The sequence below is a fragment of the Sinocyclocheilus anshuiensis genome, unplaced genomic scaffold, assembly GCF_001515605.1.
Source record: "Sinocyclocheilus anshuiensis isolate Anshui unplaced genomic scaffold, SAMN03320099.WGS_v1.1 scaffold4120, whole genome shotgun sequence".
NCBI lineage: Eukaryota > Metazoa > Chordata > Actinopteri > Cypriniformes > Cyprinidae > Sinocyclocheilus > Sinocyclocheilus anshuiensis.
Genome location: NW_015557229.1, coordinates 2,959 through 9,802, shown reverse-complemented (window position 1 = coordinate 9,802; position 6,844 = coordinate 2,959).

Sequence of the window (6,844 nt, the reverse complement as noted above, 5' to 3'; positions counted from 1 at the left end):
AGATACACTCATATACCTGAATATAAGTGTTGAGAGTCTAACTAATACAAATAAAGAGTTGTAACTAGGCTAATACAATAGGGAACATTAAAAACAACATATGCATATACCAGATACAATTGTAACTGATTAATTATAGTCTAAATAAAGAAATGTTTTTATGTGTGTGTGTGTGGGTGTGTGTTATGTGAGGATGTTGTAGTTTGCTGGTCAGGTAGGCCCATTGGTGCCTGGCCCCGGGGGTCATTTGCGTCTCTTTGGAATGTGTTTGAAGTTCAATGGGGAGACGAGAGTGGTGAAACTGTTTAGCATCTCCTTGATAGTGGGGGGAACCATTGGCAATTTAGCACCCATATAAATGTAGAATCTGGGGCCAGGACTGTAATTTATATGCAAATGTCAAAAGGCTGAACGGGTCTCTGAGACATAAAGCCCCCATGATTATCCATGATTTTAAGCAGACGCAACAGAATCCCCCCCTTTTGGCGGACGAAGTTCACCTGCAAACATCGTCAGACAACAGTTGTCATGATGGTCGGACAGAAGGTGGATCATGATGATCGGATGTCAGGTGGATCATGATGGCTAGATGGCAGGTGGATCCTGGAGGCTGGATGGCAGGTGGATCCTGATTGTCAGATGGCAGGTGGATCAGGTAGGCCGGATGGCAGGTGGATCCTGATTGTCTGATGGTAGGTGGCTCAGGAAGGCCGGATGGCAGATGGATCCTGATTGTCAGATGGTAGGTGGATCAGGAAGGCCGGATAGCAGGTGGTTTCTAGTTTTCCTCAGCCTTTGGATCCTCAGCTTGGGGTTTAACCTTGGTCAGGTTCAGCATCATCTCCGCCTGGGTCCCTCTTTTCCGGTGGCTCCGTTTGAAGGTTCGAGGAAGGGCAGCTGTGCACCTGTTCATGGACCTTTGCACCCCGTTGACTCTGTTAAACAGGACAAAGGCAAGGCCAAGAGTTAGGGTGTACACGATTGCTGTGGCGAGGCAAAGTGCCGTGTCGGAGGTCCAGGATCGGGCAACGGTAAAGGTGGTCTGGACAGGCAACCGAGACAGTGCTTGGAGGGCTGTGTTGATTGGGGTGATGTCAATCATCTGGGACCCCCCTTCCTCAATGCTCAGTTCCAATTCAGGTTCCAGGGTGAGACTGTGATCCTCGAAAAAGGCTGGAATTTCCACCTCGGATTGGTACTCTTCACTTGGAAGGTGGTACAGCACCAGGTCCCCGAGGTGGAGGATGGCACCTTTGGGTACTTGAATCCACATACTCTGGTTGGGCAGGCTGACACGGGTGGCAGTGTCATGCTGGACATAGGTCAGTGTGGTGGTACGGATGGGCGTGTTGACGAGCCACTGATTTCCCACAATCTCTGTTTGCGTTTCTGTGACTTGTGTGCGAGGCTTGGCCTCAGCAGGGCAGAGTGTCTCTCTGTGCATGGGTTGTAACCCTCAGATTCCTTCAGTGTTGTCTCGGAGGAAGGGCTTGCCGGGGCAGAGATTCCCACAATCTCTTCTTGCGTTTCTGTGACTTGTGCGTGAGGCTTGGCCTCAGCAGGGCAGAGTGTCTCTCTTTACATGGGTTGTAAGCTGCAGATTCCTTCCGTGTTGTCTCGGAGGAAGGGCTTGCTGGGGCAGAGATTATAAATGTCTTTGGTCTAGGTACACATGCGCAGGTTTGGGGCCAGGTATAACTGTGGGCTACTGTCATGATAGGCTACCATATCTGGGGTGTGGATCCTGATGTGAGTGTTTCCTTGCCAAAATCCAACATTGACAATGTCTTTGAGTCTGTAAATGTTGTCAGATTCAATGATGGGTAGATTCAGAAGAAACGCCATCTCGCTCTGCTCGGGGTCGACATGTAGCAGGATGGATCCTCCCAAGGAGTAGGCAAGGTGGGCTTGGAGAGAGTCAGGTGGATGGGTAGTATCAGAGGACAACACAGTTTGTACTAGGCTCAGGGGCACCAGATATGGGGGAATTCTACCCTTGGCTAGGCTGTCGATGGAGGAGCTCACCTCACAGAGCATGTCAGACATCAGTGCGGTGACCAGCTGAGTTTGGGCAACATCATTCTGTATAACAGAGAATAACTGTTTCACGGAGTTCACAGTTTGGTTCAGCAGGACACTGTGGGTGTTCAGAACCACCAGGGTGCCCTTCAATGATTTGCCTGTAGTCTGTAGGGTTTGGCCCTGTAGTGTGAGTTGTTCTCTCAGCTGGGGCATCTCAGTCTGGATCTCCCTTACATGTTGCCTCAGGGTAGATAGGCTCACGGAGTTGACACTGGTCACTCCCAGGTTGAATGGATTTATGACACCCTTCTCAAGCATAGAGTTGATGATCTCCTGTACGGGTTCGTACGATTCAAGGGGGATCTTGTATTGCTTGACAAAAGTGGGTGGAGCTTTTGGGTGCGTTGGGACATGCACAACATGGAGGTTAGTGAGGCCACAATCTAAAGAGTCCTTGGCAAACAATTATTTGTATTTGTACAAGACTTGGCGGAGTTTGTGGCGTTCTGCATCCTCCTGTATGGCATCAGCATTTTTCAGGATTTGCTGGACTTGTGTCTCAAAAGTGTGGCCTGACAGGGGGTGCTCAAGGTTGACAGGAACTGTGGGTGACTGTGAGGTCATTGGAGCCCATATCACTAAATTGATCATGTCCACATGAGCCCTGAGGCGAATCAGCGGGGCTTGTGTGGTGACTGGCAAGCAGTCAGAGCTGGTCTCGTGTGGCTCGTCAGGGAGGCAGACCACCAAAACCGTGCTTTCTGGTACTTTGCGGTTCAGGCTGCAAGTGTGGTGCGGGATATCTGGTTCTGTGGTTAATAGTGGATTAGCATCTGTTTGGGAGGTTCATTTTGAGCGGACTCTGAGTGGGCGTTGGGGTCAGATCTCAGGCTTAGTCATAACTGATCTGACTCATCCCTTTTGTCTCCCTTGTGGTGCTTTTTCTGGAGGAGTTCCTTTAAAAGTCTCATGATCTCTGCTGATTCAGATGTAGCTTGCTGGTTCTGTTCTGCTGATGGTTTATATTTGGGCTTGTCCAGGGCATGTTGAGAGGGGTTCTGCTGCTGGCAGTCTGAGCTCAATGCTTGTGTCGGTGAGTGTCGGTTCCCCTTGGGCAGTCTCTTGGCTTCCCATGTGGCTCCACCCCTTCGGTTGAGGGGTGGTTGTGACCTGTCCCAGGATCTCTCGGGGCGCTCAGTCTGGTGCTTAGGATGGGCACCACCATGGCCACGCTGCTTTCTGCAGCAAGTTCTGAACTCTGATTAGCGACAGGGTAGATTGTGGGTGTTTCTCCTGTCTTTTCAGAAGCAGTCCTTTGTTTGGCATAGGACTTATGGGCCAAATCTCACAGCTGTTGGGTGGACATCGTCCGTGGGCAAGCCAGAACCCCCAAGTGGTGACTCACTGTTGGGTGCAGGTTCCGGAGGAACAGAGTTTTGAAGTTGAAATCATCTTCCATTCCTGGCTCGTTCCGTGCTCCAAAGTAGGCCTGTCTAAGCCTGTTGTAGTAGGCCTGCATGGTTTCCTGTCTGCCCTGTTTAAGGTCCATGGCAGTAATCATTCCTTGCTCTGACTCTGGATCAGAGAATTCCTTAATCAAAGCCTGCTGCCGTTGCTGGTAATCCACTTTGACTGTTTCTGGCTGCCAGTCTAGAAAGCACCGCACCTCACGGCTGGAGGTGATCCTGAGCAGATAGAGTCTGTCTCATGTGGTGACATTGGCAACAGTTTGCAAGTGAAAGTCACTGTCTTTTATGTAGGTGTGCACGTCGTGGCCTCCTGCAGGGTTTGGAGTGAAAGTGGGAATGTTTCTAGCCAGCTTATCCAATTCTTTAGGTGACACACCGTGACTGGAAGACAGCCTATGGAAAGGCTCCCACCCCCTTGCTGCTGCTGGGGAGTTCTGGGATGCAGGCAGGTGATATCCTGAGCAGTGGGCTCTCACCCCCCTTTCGAACTGGGAATTCTTGACTAGGAGGTATCAGCCTGCTGGTTAGGGGAAATTCTGTGGTGTGCATTTCCCTTTCAGAGTCACTTTGCAGTCTATATGCATATTTAAGCTCCCGGTGAACCGTATCAAGTTCATCTTTTAAATTGTCTCTTTGTTGGGCCAGGGCACTGACTTCAGCCCGGGAACTTTGCAGGTGGCCTTCGCAGGCCTTGGCCCTAGCATCTCTCTCTTTGAGTTCAGTCTCTGCTCTCATCAGGAGAGCCTCTGCTTGCAGGAGTTTTTCACTCAGTTCCTCTCTGGTGTCCGTTTCCCACTGCTCTCAGCAAGCAAGCACCAGGTTTCTCTGAGCCTCCTCAGCCTGGAGCTTCAGCGCTGCTGCTTCCTGTTCCATGCGGGAGATGCTTGCTTCACCCAGCTTTGCCTGAGTGAGGAGGTTGTGGGCTAGTGACCCGATGATTTTGGTGAGATCTTTGTGGCTGTAGTCTTGTGTAGGATCGTGTGACATTAGGTCGCTCAGGTTGTCGTTGAGCTGTTCCCGGCTCAGGTGCTGCAGGCCACCGGCGGCTTCAGACAGGAAGGTACCAGTCATGGCACTCAGCCAGGACTCTAGTCGATCCCAGTGGGCATCAGGGCTGGATGATCGAGACATGCTGGCTCACTGGTGAAGAGAGAGAGGGAGAGAGAGAGAGAGAGAGAGGGAGAGAGGGACAGCACGAAAAGGCCAATGCAAGTCCTTACAGCGTTAGCAGGCTGCAATTATAGTAATTATATGTTCTATGCACGGTCGTGTTTGATGAGTACAAACAGTTAGCGGAGTGTAGACCAGACACCTGTTATCTCGGCCGTGAATGGCAAGGTGTATCTGATTGTTGTGGGGGCACCGGAAAGGATCTAACTAAAAATTGTTGACAGCGTGATCCGTCTGAAGACTTTGGTAGCTTGGGTCATCAATCTATTACTCAGCCTTCCTTGATGATTCTCAAAGGTTCAGTCTCTAGGCAAACAAAACAGAACAAAATGAAAAACAAACAAACCAACAAATCAAAACACAGAGAGAGATAGGGAAGAGAGCAGGTTTAAGCCTTTCACTACTGTTAGGGGTTTTGACAGGGCCTACAGAGTAGAGGGCGCTGCTGGGTCATAACATCTAGTGTGTTGGCCTTGCTGGGATAGCAGGAGCAGGCTAATTACCTTAAAGATTGAGGAGAAACCTGATTTTGGGGTTTTGCTAGCTGGATGGGTTAGTATTCTATGGGCTAGGCTTAGTGATGGATTAAAGTGATCCAGTCAGGATGCCGTGACAGCTCACTGTGATCCGCCATGGAGGCAACCGTCGCTTCACCAACTAAGCACTAGAGGGAGTGCTACCTATAGGTAAACACAAATGGCTAGAATACAGAAATTAACATTAAATTTAAATAAGTGAGTGGTAAAGTGAGAGAGAAGAGGGGGAGAGAAACCTGATAAAAAAAATAAATAATAATAAAAAAGGAACAAAACAAAACAAAAATGATAAAAGTAATAAAAGATAATAAAGTAGAAACAAAAATAATACTAAAATAAAGAAATAAAACGGCAGGTAACTAGAATGGTGAGAATGATAATAATGACTAAAAGGTGGAGTGGGTGAGCCCACACAAGGTGAAATCAGGAAGGTAGAAGTGGAGTTCAAGAAGTGTTAGATACTTAAACAGCCTGCCCTATACTGTGCCTCAACTCCAATTGTGCTTAAAACTGATCGCGTTTTTAGTGTGAGATTACTCTCATTCTAACAGACAATTTATTGCAGCTATCACAAGAACAATGTGACTTAGATCCCAACAGATTCTTACAGTTTGTGCAACTTAACTGCACAATGATGTGTGGCAGGATTTCTTCGCTGCCAGTACCCAACAAAAATTATAAGCAACAGGGTTTCTTCGCTGTTGTTATACAAATTTCACTTGATCAAGGTTTTAAAAGCTCCCATTTGCATTCCAATCAGTTACTGGCTCGCAGTGTTCTTATGATCAGATCTGCATTTGGCACACATTAGTCAGCTACTCTAATGGTTAAACCTAAGGGAGTGAGATCGTCTAGTTGAATGAAATTGGAATACGCGATGACTTCAATCTAGCAATACAATCAGATAAGGCCTTTAAAAAGTTGATAAGAGGAACATCGCTCAAATCAATCTTTATCACAATGAAGGAAGATTTCTTCGTTCCAACAGGCGATTTTGATAATATTAAAATGTATTGTAAACATTTTACTGAGAACAATTTTAATATTATGAACTGCAGTTTACTTTAACAATTAACAGTGACTAAATGTTAGACAAATAGAGGCTGTTAAAATACAGTACTGGAGGTGGCTTTGAACCATCCAATCAACAGAGTGAGTTCGCGTTGCGACTTGTCTCACTCTAAGCGCGCATAATATAAGAACACAAATAAATTGATACTGAGTTTGCTCACAAAGTTTGAATGTTGCCGCGTTCTCCACCAAACATGTAGCAAATTAGCTCAAAAGGGAAATATTTATAATTAATTAAAACTGGTTATAATTAATAATAAATATTTAGATTAGATCTTAGAATGAACTGTAGCAGAATCAAGATTACAATTATTTGATCTGTCCGTCCACAGAGCAGACAATATAATCATTTATATTGTCTCATTCAAGGAAAGATTATTTTCCAGGCCAAGAAAGAATAACTTTCCTTCATACAGTACTAGCATTAACTTAGCATGTAGCAAGGGATCAAACATTCAGTGACTTCAAAGTGTGAGCAGCACACAGAGACAATCAATTGTGAATATAAGGGATTTAATAAATAAAACTATATCTGACATATAACTAACTAAGCAAAACACATATATACAGAATGAA